Source organism: Cryptotermes secundus, unplaced genomic scaffold (genome assembly GCF_002891405.2).
Source record: "Cryptotermes secundus unplaced genomic scaffold, Csec_1.0 scaffold180, whole genome shotgun sequence".
NCBI lineage: Eukaryota > Metazoa > Arthropoda > Insecta > Blattodea > Kalotermitidae > Cryptotermes > Cryptotermes secundus.
In genome coordinates, this window is record NW_019718619.1 from 4,115,113 (window position 1) to 4,135,044 (window position 19,932).

At 40.6% G+C, this 19,932-nt stretch overlaps 2 protein-coding genes across 3 annotated transcripts in view; one reads left to right on the forward strand and one right to left on the reverse strand.

Moving 5' to 3' along the window:
* Positions 1-14,580, forward strand: part of LOC117282131 — a 92,227-nt gene extending 77,647 nt beyond the window's left edge. Inside the window, exon 4 of the transcript XR_004512762.1 lies at positions 14,510-14,580. The gene's annotated coding sequence lies outside the window, so the exon portion shown is untranslated. The remainder of the gene's footprint in view (positions 1-14,509) is intronic.
* Positions 1-19,932, reverse strand: part of LOC111861889 (homeotic protein ultrabithorax) — a 744,815-nt gene that overhangs the window by 520,287 nt on the left and 204,596 nt on the right. The window lies entirely within an intron of this gene.

Sequence of the window (19,932 nt, forward strand, 5' to 3'; positions counted from 1 at the left end):
TGCTATAACGCCTTGCCTCTAGTTCGACTGCCTTTATCAATGGAATGCAGCAATGGGAAGAGATTATACGGATCTGGAGTGGCAGATATATGGAAAGTTTCCATTCCTCTGTCCCTAATTTCCAGAATATGTGGATTAAAGCTAAGGAGATGAACACTGCGTGTAACCTGCCACGACAACTTCATAGCAACATACAGGACAACTTCGTTGCAAAAGAAAGGGCCTGCACATTTCAGATTAGGCTCGCAATTAAACTGAATTAAGAGAAATTCGTGGAATAACAAAACACTCAGTGCGAACAGCGAGCGTATAGAAACAACACACATTATATCAGAAGATAGATAGACAGGAAAATGATTAAATTATTTTACAAGATAAGAAAGTTCCAGTATTTTTTTATTTTTTTCAGAAATTTCGTTAAGTTTGTACAGATATACATATATGCATACAATTACAACACACAGAGGAATCCAGGCATGTATGTTAATATATGACGGCAATTTTTGCTCCTCCCACTGCGTCAATATTCTGCAACTATCCTCACCCACCCTTAAAAACCTGTCTACATTTCGTAAACCATAGACTGAGCATCGATCCCACTCTTCTGATATACAACCCACCCCCTCCATGCTGAACATAACCTTCGGAATACTGATGTCATCACTAACGGCTGTATATTGATGGTGGAGCTCATTTAGACAACCCCCTTACACTACCAAATTCCCCGCCATACCCCGTATCCCAGCGAAATCCAGGGACTTTATCCTAGGCCAGAGTTACCGCCCCCTTTCCCCATACCCGAAAATCCCCCAGGAGAATCTACTCTGGTGCGTATCTATCATACATCATAATTCTCTGAAGATTTGGCCGCATTGGGTTGGTAGGCGTGGTTTATCATTTATAACCCATATACAATGCTTTAGTCTATAGCCCGGGAGCTTAGATAAAACAGACACGGCGATGGCGATTGCGAGCTCTGAATGGTCGAGATGATTGCATGTGAACCCTTGCCGTCTGCTGCTCATGACTGCAACGGTGACATTTGCTTCTCTTCCTGAAGAATGAAATTTTGTATCAAAGTTGGTTGTATACGAAAGGAAGGGAGGCTTCGCTGTCATAAATATGCAATCAAATGCTGAACTCGGTAATAACACGTCACGTAACAAATCAAGGAATTCTCCCACAGATATATGTTACGGTCTTGAGATAATCGTAATGGTGCTGCGTAAGAATATGGTAACAAAATACACCGACAGGTAGCAGCACAGCGTGACTGCAGGTAATACTAATTTTTCCGCTAGATGGATCTGCCAGCACAGCCTCACTGTCGCAGACGTCGACACATTTTGTGAAGAATACTTCTTTATGAGCTTATTAAAACCAATGTTGCATATGTGATTATGCTGTTAGTACGAGAAACAGAGCTACTAGTCACACAGGCAAAGGTAAATTTGATCCTGTGCTTCATTCTTGCCATGAGCGCATGCTGAGGGGTAGAATTGTGCCCCCACTTCGGCAGTGGATGGAGATGAATGGTCAAATTCACACTCCGGCCGCTATACCCCTGGTCCAAATTGAAAGGAGAGGGGGACTGAGAAAGTATAACAAATCACAGGCAGCCGGTGTCCCGCCAGAGATTCAATCCAGACACCTTTCCAAATACGACTTAAGGATGTTACCGCTATACCAGCACACTTGGCGGTACATGGAAAAGTACCAGAAGTGTAATATCATTTGGTAATAAGTCGGAATTGCACGAATAATTTGCTAATGTTTGCAAATCAATAATAATTTAAGTGATTGCACCGATATAAAAATTAGAAATGTCTAGATTCGTTTAGCCTGTGCCCCGAATATGCCGACAGTCGAGTAGTTTAGTACATAAGTACATTTGTGTTCACGTGACTCGTCACTGGCATCAGAATGCCGTCGTTCAGTCAGCATTTAATTGCAATTCTGTTGCTGCTGCTGCTGTTAAAATACAGCGCATTGAAATAACTGCCAGTTTAATTTCAAGCGGTAATGACGAACCCGGTGCCCGCGCGGTCTAAGGAATGAACCATCTTCGCCCGCTCGAACACTGGGATCGTGGGTTCGGATCCCACTCGAGGCATGGATGTCTGTGTGTGTTCATTCTGTGTGTAGGTAGCGACGGACTGATCCACCGTCCAAGGAGTCCTACCGGCAATTTACAGATTAAGACACTGATAAAATATCCAAGGTTCACAAGGGTTGTAGAGTCGTATATATACAAATGTTTCTGACTTGTAATTGAGGACTTGCCCACTTCGAATTTCGGCCTTGGAGCCGATTATGTTGACTGTGTATTCCGAGGAGCCGTCAGTCCTTCCAGGAAAACGCCGAACTACGACATCAAATTAGCCGGTCACGGTAGCCGGGCGGTCTAAAGCATGAACTGTCTTCGCTCGCTCGTAAGCCGGGATCGTGGGTTCGAATCCCGCTCACGGGATGGATGTTTGTGTGCGTTTTTCTGTGTTTGTCTACAGGTAGAGGCCTTGCGACGAGCTGATCACTCGCCCAAGGAGTCCTACCGTATGTGTAAGATATAGAAAAGCCGAAGTGAACGGAGAAGTTCATGGAGGTAGGCCTAGGCCAACTGGGGCTGTAATGCCAAGGAAAAAAAATGATATCAAATTAGGACAATCTCTTTCCCTTCCATATCCGTTCCAATTGATCATTCATTATCGAGGCTATATGATTTGAGTTACAGATGATGTCACCGTAAGGAGTCACAGGCCCTATGCCCCGCCTTGCCCAACTGATCATAGTAGTGTAGCCTAGCCGGAGTAAACTGAATTTCGATTTCTCTAAAACAGGCGCAAACCTAACTGCCTTGGTTGTCACTGATAGCGGATTAATATTTGGCTGGTAAAAATGACCGGCAGAAATGTGTCAAAACATTCAGTTGGTTGACAGCAATTTGGAAACCCTGCCTCAGAGAAACAACATAAGTTGCGAAGCATGTTACTCACACTTGTTTAGCTATGCATCTTCATTATCGCGAAAAACTGTCCATAAATAACAAATTATCCCACTCTCTCTCTCTCTCTCGCCCTCCAACCGCACTGAAGAACTACAGTGGATATTTTGAGTACAATGACGTTTCATTTTTTTGTAACCCATCTCTCTCGAATAAAACAAGAGTAATGATTTACAGCAACCAATATAATTACAGTGCAGTAAGTTATGTAATCAGTACGGCCCCCCTCCCTCCTCTACTCCCCCCCCCCATCTGAATTATGCAGATAATGAACAGAACCAGAATCGCAAACGTTAAAATATAAAAGAACCGAGAAAGAGGGAGAGACACACGAAAATAATCACAGTTCTACACGGTATGTTACAGTAGCGTAGTCTATGACGTACCGTACAGGGTATAAGGCCCCGTCATAGCTCAAACGGTAAGTCACTGGCTTCCCACCGCGGCGGGCGGGTTCGATCCCGGGTCTGGTCAAGTGGGTTTCGTGGTGGACAAAATGGCGCTGGGGCACGTTTTCTCCTAGTACTTCGGTTTCCCCTGCCTATCTTCATTCCACCAATTGCTCCATAATCACCCTCACCTATCATCTCGGGCTGGTACAATAGGCCAGAAGTGGCCGCAGTACAAGGGACTTAGTCCCACCCCACTAGCAATAAAAAAAATACCGTACAGGCCAGGTATGAAAGAAAAACTTATCAAACAGCTGAGGCGTTCATCACATTGCAAAAGCAATTCAGATATCACACATTTTGCTTCATAAAACAGTTTCAACGGATAAAATTCAACCTTGGACACCCTACCACAACCGTCGAAAATATTGCCTACTTTGCCCCTCCACTTCTCTATCCCTTAAACATGTTCAAGTCAGAAAATTGTAATGAAAAATCCACATGTCCAATGCGTTAATCCCACCCACACTTTCTCCTGACATTTCTATATCCTCAATATTTTGTTTAAAATAAATTTCATATCCATTAAGCACAATGAAAATTCATGTTGGATAGGAGGTTCTGATGGAGACGACCATGAATAATACGATCTTCTACAGTGTAACACTGAGTAATTCGAAAACATCACAACGTTTTAGGTACATCACGACCATCTTCAAGGTCGAAAAGTAATTTGTGAACCTCTGGCCTTCAATACAACAAATATTTGAAAATAAAACCATCTGGTTGCTTACATTGGTTTTATTTAACAACTGCTACATGTTTCGGTCTACATTTTGGCCGTCCTTAGGCAGTTTCATGAAATACGTCTCACTTTAATGCAATATCCTAATATGGATCCATATTAATGTCAAATAATTATAATCATAATATACGTAATTATTACTAAAAAGAATTGTTAAATTTGTAAAAATTATCTCGTAGTAACGTAAAATTCTGTGTTATTTGGCGCGTACTGTAGGTAGTGTCTTCCAGAGTTCGCTGTTATATTTTTGTATGTTATAGTAATATTCACGTACAATGTTATTATTAGCTTTTTGTGTGTTTCTTCTTTCCTTCTTGAATTTGACGTATTTTTTTTTTCTTTAGAGTGTGTTGTGAACTTATCTTGTGGACGTTTGTTTTTGTGTTGCTGTTGTTCCTGGTTTCAGTGCTAACATCACATACAATATTTCTTGTGCTGATGGTCAGAGTATCACAAATCACGACACACAACAGGAAGCAAAAAATAAAGTGGAAAAGTAAGCCAAGCAACTATCAGCAAAAGCAGGCAGTAAGCTTCAGAGTCGGATAGCATGACGCTGGATGCTTGAACTTCCTGAAATCAGCATCAGGAGTTACACTCCAGACCAAAAGATCAGACGTGATGAAGCCATTATAAACGGGTAACATGGAGTAACAGTAACTTACTACACAGAACGACAGAAATGACTGGTGTGAACAAGTTGAAAGATTGAGATTTCTAGCTTTCAGCGCGATGAAAGATCCATATTGCGGTGCTCTGGGCTATGACATCGTGCAGTCCGGTTTGCAGCACCAACATTTCGCAGCAAGGAGCCATAACCCAAAGTCACACAATGTGAATGCTGAAAGAATGTAAGAAACTTTTACTGCAAACAGTGTTTTGTACGCTTGTAAGACTGAGAAGACTAGGCGAAAAAGGAAATGTTGATGGAGACCGTGTATACCACTCTTAACACTGACCCTCTGCACTGTGTCCCATTACAAGGACCAATTGGTTAATGTTGGGAGAAATAACAACTGTCTGCTCTGAGAAGTGTACGACATACAAACAGTGCCCAAATGCAGAAAGTTTGTTAGTATCGAGACTATACAACGTCGATGATAGGATGATTTATGAATATGAAGCAGTGCGTGGAATAAGAACTGGCAGGAAAAACTTAAGTATTCGGAGAAAATCTGCCCAAGTGCCATTTTGTCCACCAAAAACACCACATTACCTGACCTAGAATTAAACCCGGACCTCAGCGGTAGGAAGCCGGCGCAAAATGAAAAGCGTCTTAATCTTAAAGGACGTATATACAGTTAGTTAGCACTGTGTTGAGCTGAAGTTGACGATGATTATAACTATGCCACTGCAATCTTATAATAAGGCACGTTTAAATTTCCTACTCAGTAGATCCTGAGATTTCGTTCCTACAGTCACGAAGGAAACTCGAACAATGTGAAATATGGCCGAAATGAATACTACTACTACTGCCACCACCATCACAACCACAACCACTACTGCTACTACTACTACTGCCACCACCACCAATACCACTACCACCCCCACTGCGAATGCTTGAGTTGCTGTATAGGCAGTGAGAGAGCTTTCAAGATTGAAACCATAAAATAATAATCCATCAAATGGAAGATCCATCGCCTAGCAACCATGCACGCTTTCTTTAAATTTGAGTTTCGGGAAATATCTGAATGTAAATTTCAGAGCCTGCGTGTATCTGGTCATTAGGCAGATCCTCTTGTGGGTCTTGCAGTGTGCGCGGTGTTGCAGTCCCTCCCCTCAGAAGGTTACTATCTCAGATAAGGGTCTGACGGCAGTGATATGGACGTGACTCCGGGCAAACAATCTACTAGACTGCACGGCGTCACATACCAGGCGACAGATCTTCACATTCTCAGCCATGGGAACTTTCAAACATGTCTGGGGCGATNCTGAAAACTCACACATAAGTTCATAAACTAACCGCATCCATTACGATACAATCCAAAATGCACAACGTTTCTCTATGGCTGATATTTTTAGCGCGACAATTCGCAACGACTGGAAATAGTGCAGCTCTACCGCTTGTAATTTCTGTTTGTTTAGTCTTATAATTTGTTGAAGAGTTAAGGAAAACGAAAAATTGGAATCTTGCTAAGAAGGGTCGGGAAGGATAGGACTGACGATTACAATCATGTAACAATCTAATTTGTATTCATTCACATCTTTTTTTACAGCTGAGGTAAATTGAGGTGAAAATGTTGCAGATTGCGTGGGGTATGGGTCGAGGACTGTGGAAAATGTGACACAGAACAGGTGGACGGTGCTGGGCATGTAGATTGCATAATTTTTCTTGAAACTATGGCGCGAATGTTTTGTTGAATGCTGTCGTCCATATTATCACACTGGATAAGTGCTATATGCAGAGGGGTAACTTCCATATGGGGTGAGAATGGGGTAGGCGTAGTTACTTTATATGACCCCGATATATATCTCCGTTAAACTAATATACGTGTAGTATTGGGACCAGTGCAGATTCACGCACAAACAACTCGTTTCTACAACGCTCAGGATATCTAGGAAGTCAGAAACAGCAACCAATAACTGTAAACAGATCGAAAAACAACAAACACCCCGTTCTACCTCATCCCTCTTAAAAGAAAATCGAAACAAATTAAACATACCTAACTACACGTACATAGCCTTATGCCACTTCGAAATTACTGTGTGATTCCTGCTTTACCGGTTTGTCCGCAAATGAATCTGTGTTATTTGTAGTCCTAAATTTGCGTATTGTATGAACAGCATAGTTATAAGGTTCGCCACTTTATGAGAACTGACATGCCTGTAGATCTATGTGTTATTCTCGTTTTAAAATTATCAACCACGTGTAATGGCAACAGAGTTTGCCTATATATGCCATATGGTAGTTCATCTGGAGGCTTGAAGGGAAACGCTGGTTCAGAATTTTATTAGAAAATCTCTGGTACTTTTAATAATTTGACAGAAATATGTTATTTTCAGATTATTCATAAACATATACATAGTTCACATGATGCTGAATTTAGTTACGTAAGGGTGGATTTTATTGAACACACGCTAACTACGTTTGGTAGCAGAAACATGTATATCTATATTCATGTTTCAGCTGTCATCTTCTGGGTTACAACATGAATTTCAAACCTTATGTATTATAATTATGTTTAAGTCTAGACTTATGGGGTACTCCGTACAAAGCAGTAATAACATGTGTGATTCATATTATAAACAGAGGGCTCAACGGGCTCTTTAACTGAGCAGATGTGAAATAAATTTAATTCTAATTTCAAGAAAAGTTTCCGTTCTAATGATTGCCGGGCACCTCAGAAAATATTGTGACATGAAGCCCGAAAGCCGGAATAGTGAAATCAGAATAAATGTTCACTGGTAGGCAACGACTCGGTAAACGTATTCCCGTGGCAACGAATACGCAAGCAACAATCGAGTAACTTCCATTGCCATGCAGCGGCGCGGTAAACATGCTTCGTCAACAAAAGATGTTGTGTTTTCTGGTGGTCCGTGCCGGAAGAATCTCCTTGCTAAGATTCGTTACCAGGAAACGTCTAGTGAAAACAATGCAGAGGATTAGCTATTGTGGAGAGCTGTTGCCAAGTAAAGACTAGTGAAACTAGACTGAGATAACATAGTGTGGAGTCATTTGTAGTATGAAAATCGACGATAGTGTTATAGTTACACGTATTTGCAGTTACGACCTCTAAGTGGTTAATAAATCTATTCACCCATGCAAACCCCGTCTATAGTCACTAATACATGTGACAGTATTCAAAGTGTGTGTTTGTGAGAGTACATATATCGGCACACTAAAACACATTTTCTACACCGCCGCTTTTATAAGAGCGTTGTGGACACACAACTGATGTACTTGTATAAACATCTGATTGAATGTAATATTCACTGAAGTGACACATGAAAATCTACGCTATTTGCTTTGAAATCGGCAGAGTTGTCCATCAACAGAAGTTACGCGTTGGCACGAATGTAATCATGTGGTATTTGTTCATTAAATATGGAAGTCAACGAAATCCGTTTGACAATAAACCCAAACGTACAAATGTATAAAAATGAAAATAATTATATTTTAAAAAGCACATATGAAAATTCAATAAAGATAATAAATAAAATTTTGATTTCAGTGAAAAATTGATATCATTATTCAAACATTGGATACGCATTTTCGTTTTGTTTGTACGTGCTTATAATAAACGAAAATTCCGGATGGTCTAACAGCAGAATTAAATTTGTTACCATCATAAATTTAGAATATAAAGAGCTATAGGTAATGGTTAGTGGTTTGTTTTGGGGCGGGACGCTAATGCGTTGCCTAATTTTACTTTAATTTGTGGAGTGCAAGTGATATACACAGATCAATATGTCTGAAAAAGAAATTAACGAATTTTAAAACTAAACCATACTTTCATCCATGAATTCTGGTAATGAGAATATTGTTTTTTACCCTTTACAAAACAAATCCATCGAGTATCTAAATTGTTTTAAAATGATCTTTAGTGGTTCGGGATATACAAAAGCACGGGAGTATTATTCTCATATTTTGTCTCATTTAACGACATTAGAATCAATTCACGAATGTTCTGTAAATTCAGCAGACAAGATATCTGCTGATCGCGTTGCTAAATCTCATTCTATAGCATTACCTGCCCTCTAGAGGTAACAGCTGGAGCTTCTATCTACTTTCGTAAAACAAGTTGTAACAGCTGAAATATTGTAACGTGTGTAGCTAGGCAACGGCGCGATAAACATCTCGCGTAAGCGCATTCAATATGACGAATGTTTATAGCTCGCTGCTGGGCAACAGTCAGCGCGCCAATGTATCAGCGAGGTAGATATCACGTGACTGGCTTTCTGTGGGGTCCGTGCCGCCACCGTTGCTATGCAATGTTTTGGGAAACACGTTTCAACCATAAAGGATGTGTTTTCTGTGTGGTCAGTGTGGAGGCTATATAACGAAAGTTATTAAGATAATAAGTTTCAGGTTTAAGTGCAGTCCTAAGTTCTGAATTCTAGGTGGAAGATAGCCACAGAAAGTTCGTCGTGTGAAGACTTCGCCTGTGATTTTAAGACCTTAATTCTGTGTAATATTTGGAGTGTGTAATCCAGTGAAATGATGCTAGTTTGTGTTGAGATCCGTTGCCAGAAAACGACTAGTGAAGACGGAGAATCCAAGTGGGTGTGTAGCGATGAAATGGAAAGTGTGTAAATCAGCGGTAGCACTTTATTGCGTGTATTGACTGTAACTAGGAGAGGGTGTAACCAAAGTGTTAATAAATCCAATCAGCCGAACTAGAACCCGTCATTCTCGTCACGCGTACCACCCAACACGTGACAATATGTATGCCAGGAACTTCTAGTCCAAAATTTGTCAAACTTTATGAGAAATTAATTATAACGTCACACTTCGTGTGGAGTTCTCTCATTTGACCACTCTGCTACTTACTGTGTGCCCCATTCGCAGCATATTCAATCAGTTTAGTGACAGCACAGGAGGAAACCTTTCAATTTCATCCCTTTCTTAAGAAAGAACACCCTTTTCTCTCTTCTTCGTTTAAACCAGCAATTTCCTTCCCATATCCCGCCATCTTCCAAACTATCTTTTCACCTCCAAGCTAATCTATAAAGTTGCATGTAGCGCGGAATTGGATTTCCCAATCTTCTCTTAAACCTTTCAGCTTCACCCCACATCCTCCGGTTCAACCCTCTAACCACACAGCCATTAAACCGCCTCGTCCTTAAAACAAAAAGAGAAATGCAACATTTGGCTGCCTGGCCCTCTTCTTACTATTTTAATATAATAACTTTAATCTTACCAAATATTCGGTAAACTGCCAAGTACATGTTAGATTTACCACCTCTAGATTACTTCCCCTGTTTTGAAAAAATAAAAGTAGGCTAATGAAATCACCATGCTGTCTGTGTGTCTATGTATCCCTCACATTAACTTCTGAATTCCTGAACCCATCTTTATGAAACTTGGTATATCATGGCAACTGAACCCATGTCAATGGCATACTTTATAAGTTCCGCCCATCAGTCTGTGTGTCTGTATGCGTATCCCCTGGCCTATTAGGCAACGGCTCAGTAAAAACGTTACGCTTCGACGAATTCACAAGCAACATTAGAACTGGTGGATGCGTCGTTTTCTATGATATCCGAGTTGCATCAAAGGAACGTAGGATATTAGTTCTTTGCAGAATTTCTTGTTACTGCAACAAAACAAAATGAACCTTACGTGTCACCAATTGCCTACAGCAGAACGATCAGTTTTGGGCAGTTACAGTTGTGGACTCTCTTATCTCTCGTTTCAGCTCAGTTCAACGTGCACGGCAACAACCGGCGTTTCAAGGCTTTGCGATAGGCTGTATAGGATCTGGTCTTTTTACACGGTACTTACATCGACATTTGACTTTATGGACTGAGAAGGAGAACCAAAGCCCTCACGCAGCATAGGCGGTATCACGACCAAAATTCGAACCAATTACCTCCCGAATAAAGTCTAGAGCGTCACTGATACATAATTGCAGCAGCGAAAGTTAACGTATTGGGTCTACTTTCAAATATACGTTTTCAGTTGTTAATTTCTTGTTTGAATATCACCGATTATTTTATAATATCAAACCGTCCATTATTGTGTGGACAATATGTTTGGCACCTAATTAATTCTATATATTACAAATACAGTATGTTTATTCATTCAATCATTCATTCATCAATGGTTCTGCAGTCCTTTGTTGGGCCTTGGCCTCTTTTTCAGTTCGTAATCATTTTTACGCAGTCGGTACGACTCCTTGGAAGGGGGATCAGCCCGTCGCAAGGCCCCTATATACATACAGAACAACACAAACACAGGATAAACGCACACAGACATCCATGCCTTGAGTGGGATTCGAATCCATGATCCCAGCTTTCGAGCGAGGGAAGACAATTCATGCCTCAGACAGCATAGCCGCTGTGGTCGCAACAGTATGTGTAGTCATTCGTCTTTATCTTCAGTGAGAACTGAAAGGGACATCTTGACAGCAGCAACTGTCGTCAGCATTATATAACGTAAAACATTTACAAGGTGACCACGTATCTACACGTATGTTCACGTTTAAAGGTTATTTGACAGCGCTCTGAGTATAGCGTCAGTGAATGATGAACTGGAAAGGAATTGGAAGCAATTGATGGTGGCCTGTTCAAGGTACGATGATGGCATTTGCCTGGAGGGACTGAGGAAACCCAAGAAGAGACTCTGGATAGCCGGTGTCCTGACCAAGATCCAGACCGAGTAAAATCATAAAGATATGCCGCTGAATCCGATACTAACTTCGATACAGAGAATTGGAAACTTTCCGAATACCGCTGTACCATTCCATTAGAGCCAATGTCTCGTTTACTTACTCACCTGTGTTTAGTTATGAGCTAACAAGCTCATAACTTAAATGTTCAGACTCGCCATTAGAATAACATATAACATATATCTCCTGTTCATCGGGTACCGGTGGCTATTTCCCCAGGCGCAAAGCAGCCGGGCGGTGAATCTGACCATGCACCTATATCTAGTGCCAAGGTTAAGAATCCATGGAGCTAAGGTCCATTTTCAGTTGTGTTCACGAGAACCATTCATTCGTGCGCACTGAGGATCTTGCATTCTATAGAGCTTAGAAAAACAAAAACCGACTACTACGTATATGCCTGTATGTTATAGATCCTGAGATAATTAATTTTTAATTGAAGATGATTTGTATTTTTTATTTTACTTACAATTATGCTCCTTTATACTAACATTATTAGGACCAACGTCGTAACTTTAAACATTCACGATTAGATTATTTAAATCGTTTTGTATCAATTATAATAATGGCTTAGAAGTGGAATTATGACGTGTTATAACCTGTCTCATATCCAGAATATTCAATTTAATAATAAAGAGTTGGAACAGGTTTCTCTGTGGCCGTCGGGGTCTAAGAGAGAATAAAAATTTTATTTTTAAGACAAAAGTACAATAAAAAAAAACATACTGAGACGTGTGACATAAAGCTCAAATTTATTATCATGTACCCATACTGGGACCGCCTCTGTGGTACAGTGGTCAGAGTTCTTGGCTACAGATCCAGAGGTTCGGGTTAGATTCCCGGCGCTACCAGATTTTCTAAGTAGTGGGTGTGGAACGGGGTCCACTCAGCTTCGTGAGGATAATTGAGGAGCTACTTGAATGGAAAAGTAGCGGCTCCGGTCTAGAAAACCGAGATTAACGGTCGTGGGGATTCGTTGCACTGACCACGCGACACCCTCTATCCGCTAAAGTTGGCACTAACTTCGCCGACAAGCGGCGGTCGCTCGGTCAGTATAGTTCGCTTGCGGACTAAAACCACGTATTTTTTTTGTACCCATACTGGTACTTAAGATGCCCTGCGTGTTTACAAAAACAATTCGGTTTTGCAACGCTGAATACGTACGAATGACACAGCATTAGCATAGAGATAAGCATAAGAACAGCCGCGTTTAATATAATTTGAATTCCGAAAAAGTAACTACGCTTTCAGGGGCTATGGTAAAGTAATTAGAGAGGGAAAGATAAATGAAAACTAATTAGTCTTATTAGATACTGCTATAATTCCTCAGTTAGAAACTACAATAAGGGAAGATCTGCTTATGGGGGAAGGGCAGGTTGGTGGTGGAGGTTTTATATATATCAAAAAGTAACTCCATTCACCCAGCCTTCTCACACCCTTAACCAAATTCTCTGAAGTTTCACTGCAATTTAATGCTTCCTTTAATTCTCATTTCTTGTTTCATCTTATAACCACCCCCAGCCTGCCCACCCCCTTCATTCTCTTGATTCTAATCCCTCTTCCTATACCTCATCCGTAGTTCCCTTGCACAGTCCCGTATCACGCCTTCCATTTCCTCACATTGTGTCTTTGGCGTTGCTTATCTGAACCCTCACTAATGCATCCCTTAAACATGAGACTGTTCACAGGCAGGGAAATGCTGGATGAATGTTAAACATTTTCATCTAACCCGTGCCGTGAAATGAGTAAGCGAATCTTTGTGTTACTGCCCCTCAAATATATCAGTATTTTGCCCATTAACATTCTTTAGTTATATAAGTACAGTTATAAAGTGGCACTGAATAAGACTGGTTAGCTCAGTCGGTATAGCGATTGACAAGAGTCCGAAGGGCCGGGGTTCAATTCCTCGCGAGGGCAAAAGATATTTTCTTCTTCACAGTGCCCGGACTGCCTCCAAGGCCCACCCAGCACCCTATCCAATGGGTACCGGGGGGTCTTTCTCCGCGGGTAAAGAGGGCAAGGGGTGAAGCTGACTGCTCACCACCATCACTGCAGAGGTTAAGAATGGTAGAGCTATACCTCCACTCCCCCATACGTCTTCATGGCTTTCTGCTTAATTATATACAGAGTTAACTTTACTCATTATGCCTATCAAAAGACTAATGAATATTAATAGGGTACAGGATTTAGACGAAATTAAATTTAAAATTTCCAACCAGATATTCAGAGGTTTTGCTCCTGTCCCTTCCTTTAACCTTTATAACGTGGCCATAAGGCGCTATTTCACAAATATCTGGTTTTCAATTTCAAATTAATTCATGTATTATCAAGAGCAAGAATTCCATATACCTATGACGTACACAGGACCACACGTAAGTGTATCCGTTCCACGAAGCATCTGCATGAAAGATTGCTTCTTGGATAAGGGCATAGGCCTAAAAACGTACAAAATTGCGGAGTCGATTTGCAACGGAAATTTGTTTAAACAACGTGATACTATTTCCGCTTCTCTGTGTTACACTGAACTGACCTTCACTCCTACTCGACACTGTTATCTGGTTGCTTGTAGGCCATGTACACGTTGCATTTCTTACGAAGAGCCAAGTCTTTTTATGTGGCTATTCGCTAACACCCAAAGACATTTTAGACACAGGATATTTAACACTTTCCACCCTCTATCCGTTACGTTGCATATGCAGCCCGTCCAGTGCATGAACTTGAAGCTACATTCTTCCGTCTCCCTTCATCTTTCCAACCCTCCAACCCCTTCAATCTTTCTACCCTCCAAAACTTCGTCTTCTTATAATCCAATGAAACATAAATTCTAGTCTTCCTTATCCAATAAAACATTGTCACCCCTCAACCCCCTTCCTCAAGGGTCTGTGCATTTTCTTCATGAGGGGTTCTAGAACAAGGAAATGGGCGTCGATTCGCAACGGTCTCCTTTTATCCTATTAAGATTAACATTAATTACTCCCGTTTCCAGGTTGAGCCTTCGTTACGGACAAATGGAAAAGAAAAAAGGGACAGATTTAAACCACAGTGCATAGATTTCCAACCTGACAACGTAACATAAGGTCATTCAAGACTTCAGGTGACTTCACAAAAAAAAATGCCAGTTACTTACTCACTCATGGAGCTGAGTCCTTCATGAGAAGCCTAAAATTGTGCAGCTACTGAAGAACTTGCCAGCATTTTATGGAACCCGATTCATTATCGTGTTCACAAGAGAACTCCACTGATCCATATCCTAAGCCATTTCAATCCAATCCATACCATCCAATTCTGTCTAATATCCACGTTAATATTGTGCACCCACCTACGTCTTGGTCTTCCTAGTGGTTCTTTCTTTCTGGCTTTCCCACCAATATCCTACATGCATTCCTCTTCTCCCCTATTCGTGTTACATGCCTGCCCATCTTATCCTCCTTGACTTGATCATTCTAAATATTTTTGGACAAGACTGCAAGTTATGAAGCTCCTCATTATGTAATTTTCTCCAACCTCTCATCACTTCATCTCTCTTCGGTCCAAGTATTCTCAGCACACTGTTCTCAAACACCCTCAGTCTATGTTCCTCCGTTAATGTCAGAGACCAAGTTTCACACCCATACAGAACCACAGGCAAAACTATATGTAGTTTTGTATATATAGTTTTTGTTTTTAGGCACTAGATGAGAAGACTGAAAGGTAGTATGTCAGTTACTATCTTTAAAAAATTACACATTTACTCTGTAACTGTACACGCACGGAAAATGTCCTACATACGAGCGCCTACCTCTCTCAGCACAGGATTCTCGTTGTGGTACGTTCAATATGTGAAGCTTCAAAGACGCTACAAAGAAATCCTCAACAAGATGAACAGAAACTTCACGGACTTGTGTGTGTAATTATTTCACTTGCTTATCGACAGAATTCTTCGTTTTTTTTTAACTTCATAACAATAATGAAAATAAATACGTGATTCAGAATAAATGTACAGACATTATTTTAAAATGATTTACAATTATGAAGCTAGCTACATCAATTTTCAAAATCGTGGTAAACAATGTTTGACGCGTTCTGCCTTCTGGGATATAATGACGTGCAGTCCGGTGAAAATAAACTGGCTGTTCGGAGGAGCAGGTCGCCTCCATCTTCAAGGTGGAAATATATGTCAAATAACATACCTGCATGAACCTGACCTGCTACCTGTTTCATGTTGGTTTCTTGCTTAAGGTGTAGGAGGTATATTCCTCTGAACGCACTTTCAACGAATTACACGATACCAGAATAGACGTAGCTCTTCATACCACCCCTGTGAGAACCTCAGATCCTGCGAGTGTCTTTAAGCTACGAATTAAATTAAGTAAAGTAAAACTGACTGTTTGGATATTATCCATGTCCTGTTTCTTAACTTAAAACAATACTACGAGGGGAAAAGTACTTTCTGAGAACAATTATTGATACAGTTGATTTTATGGAAATTATCCACCGTCCCAGGTTTTTTATAAAAATTTCGGAGACTGGAATGTGTCTCCGTCATTAGGTAGAAAGCCAACACAGTTTGGCCCAATAGATAAAGTCCCTGTCTCCGGACAACAGAACCAACTCGAGACAGGATGTATAAAATAAAATAATTCTAAAGACCGTGCAGTAATTTATTTTAAAAGAATGCGCTCAAATTATGAGTCTATAAATTACTGAGTAAAGGTTAGTTTAAAAGAGGATAATTTATAGGCGCAACAAACTAAGGACATGGATTCTGCTTCAGGGGATCGCAGTTTTCATGAAAAAATGAAGTTCATTTCTTTGCAACACTTGTTAATTTTGACAAAGCTGTTGAACATGCTTAACACTTTGTAGAATTTTACAGTGAAGTTACGTTCCGTGACTCCGGGACTCGAACTCCGACCCCTTGGTCGTCCAGCCTTTAGCAAGTCGCTAAACCGACTACGCTATCCCGTTTGTTTAATATTGTCGTGTGTTGCCTATGTAACGCGACAAATAAATTCACGTAGGTCTCGGATTTAGCGAACAAGTTTTTTGGCCAATCTCCTCCACACTTCCAAGTACAATTATCATCCACTTATAACATCGTCAGATGTTTCTTACAACACTGTTATAGTTACTTCTTGCACCGCTAATCTCGCTGAAGTCTTCTGGTCCCCCGGAGCTGCCTGAAGACTGGCTACTCTCCTGAGGTCAGCTACAATGTGCAAACTGCTACAAACTGCCAATTGCAGTGGAGGTATTCGACCCAGCCTTCACACGGGGTTGCACTCGTCTTCAAGTCGTCTTGTTGAAGCTGGAGTCTTATACAGGGTGATTCACGAAGTTCTACCCCGGCTTATGATACATATTCCTGGGGTTATTTCTTGCAAAATTTCCTTATAAACTTCTGGTCGATTTTCAATAGTTAGGGAGTAACAACAGATTTTCGAAACGCATCATTGTGAATGCAGCGCTATGCTTCAGCGTGGGCGACCATACGTTCCGGTCAGCAATGTCAGCAGATAAGGTAGACCGGTTTGAATGTTGCGCGTAGGTAGATAGGCAGAGCGGTTCATACGCGTGCGACACATTGTGTTGACGTGCAGGGAGACATTATTGAAAATCTTATGTAAATCCAGTCGTCTTCTAAAGCACTACAGTTTAAAGGAAACAGATTGATAGAAGGGTGTGATATGCAACCAGTGGTATGTTTACAGAATGGGATGCTGAAAATAATGTAATTTTGTAACACAAAATCGATGAAAAATGTTGCACAATGCAAAATTAAGAAATTGAAAAAAAAAGGTTTTAGAATGCCTCTTTCCTAAAACATTAACGATTTAAAAAGTGTTTGCCTTGTATTTATAATTTGTTTTGACTGAAATTCAAAGAAAAAAAGATTTTCGCCAGTTTTCATATTACTGTATCTCTTTAATTATGAGTTGGATACAATTAGTATATGAACTTTTTTGTTCCAAATTACCTCAGGAACGCCCTCCCTAAGCGGGGGTAAAACTTCGTGAATCACTCTGTATAACCTCCTTTCGGACGGAATTGAGCGCACCATGTAGGAGCCTTGGTCTCGGCTGCTGTTATGCAACGAAACTTTTGTTGTCCTTTCATCTCCGGGCAAACGCGTTTGTTGCCTAAGGTATTCCTATGCAACGGCCCGCAGGTATTGCGTTTCCATGGAAATATACCTTCCGGGTTCCTGGCGGCACGCGACAATATAAATGTTCTGCGAATTTTGTGAGGTGAGGTGAGACGCGGTAACGTGGTCCGAGAGATGACGAGGAGCAGATCTCTTCCGGTGCTGAATTCATTTCAAATAGCACATGCAGACACTGCATGGCCTTGTTTGGATTACAAACCTCACGCGGGTTTCATAGAAACTAAGAGATACTAATATGAGAATAGTTCTCTAACCTACATGGAATGTTTGCAGAACATGATATACCATATGCTTATTTTCGTTATTAAGTAACCAAATCCAAGAGGAAGGAAACTAAAGAGAAATTTTGTATGGAAACCAAAAGTTCAATGCGTTTTACACTGCATAGTGTACTGAAGCATTTGAATCTTTGCAACAACACTGCATCATGATTGTCTGATGCACATTTTAAAGTCGTCTCCCACCTACCCAGGAGCCTCCAAAATGGACTCCTGCTTTCAGGACTTCCGGGTGAAATTTTATGCATATTCCTCACCTCCCTTAACCTGCTAAACTTTCCGTATAGCTTAGCCTCCTTGGTGAAAACATCTGATGCAACATACAGGTTATGAAGCTTCTCATTACGTTATTTCATGAAACTCGACATGAATTTAAAAACCCACAATACAAGTAAACGTGTGAGATTTGAGAATATGACAGCGATAACTATTAAAAGTAGGCCTACTGTCTTCTGGAATGCAACGCCATGTGCTCTCGTAGAAACTTACTGACGTTTCGGGCGAACGTACTGTGTCCATCTTCAAGGTAAAAGAGTGAGCGTTGTTAGTTGTTTGCTCGGCATACTCACCGACCTTAAGGATGGGGACAGTACGTCTGGCCTAAATGGCGGGAAATACATCTACTAGACCACACGGTGTCACATCTCAAAAGATAGTAACCTGCTACATCGTATAGTACAGTGTTCCGCAACCGGTGTGCCGCGGCACACTGGTGTGCCGTCACAAGGTGAAAGGTGTGACGCGAACTTTTACCCATTTTAAGAAATTAATTGTCGAATTTTGCTCTTTTTATTTTATCCCAGTTACCGTGTTTCATATGCTTGTATTTATTTTCAGCCATTGCACTGATTAAATAAGATGATGCTTGTTTATTCTTTAATACATGGTGTGAAGTTTTATGTACAGTAATGTTGTATTCTAAGAAATTTAACGTAAATTATTTACTCACAGGTGTTGTTATATCATAATTTTCATTATTGATTTATCTTTATTTTTCTCGCATCTACGCGGCTTCTTTGATAAACTTGCCGCATTTTCTGTTTACGTGCTTTTCCTTAAAACTGCAGGGATTAGCAAGGGTTTCCCTGTCTTTTATAACGCTATTCTGGTTATCACGAGGAAAAGTGTTAACGCGAATATTTTAACTTAATGAGAAGGTACGTGCATTTTTGACTGTTGAGGGGCATGAGTACGCGGATTTATTTGCAGATGATGAATGGATATGTAAGTTGCCTTATCTTTCCGATATTTTCGTACACTTGAATGAGCTGAACAGAAAGATGCAAGGTAGGAACGAAAATAAACTAACTAATATAGATAAGATAAAAGGATGTGTAAATAAGCTGAATTTGTGGATACAGAGAATTACAGATGGGTCGTTTGAGATGTTTCCAACTGTATGGCCACTTGCTGATGGCAATAAAGTGGTGATGGACACAATTAAAGAACATTTAGAAATAGTGCAGCAGAAATTCCATAAGTATTTTGGAGAGAGTGTACAAGATTTCGACTGGGTTCGTGATCCATTTGTTGTGAATTCAGAACATCTTCCGATTAATATACAAGAGGAACTCACAGATTTAAAAGCACACAGAACACTGGAACTAAAACTTCTCGAAGTGCCTTTGGATACGTTTTGGTTGGCAATAAGGAGTGAATACCCGGCTATCTCCGAGATGGCAGTTAATGTGTTATTGCCATTTTCAACTACATATTTGTGTGAACTGGGCTTCTCGACGTTAACTGAAATTAAGGCATAAAAGAGGGAGCGGCTCAAATCCATTGATGAAGAAATGAGGCTTGCCTTGTCAACGATTCCACCACGGATCAGTCGCCTGTGTGCAGCTAAGCAGGTGCAAAGATCACATTGAATGTATGAGTCGAATTACTGTATTTACTTTGATAGTAATAGAAGTGTATTTTCTACACTCTACAGTGAATTAAAGTTCATTAATTGTTAATAAAAGCAAGAGTCGATTTCTGTTT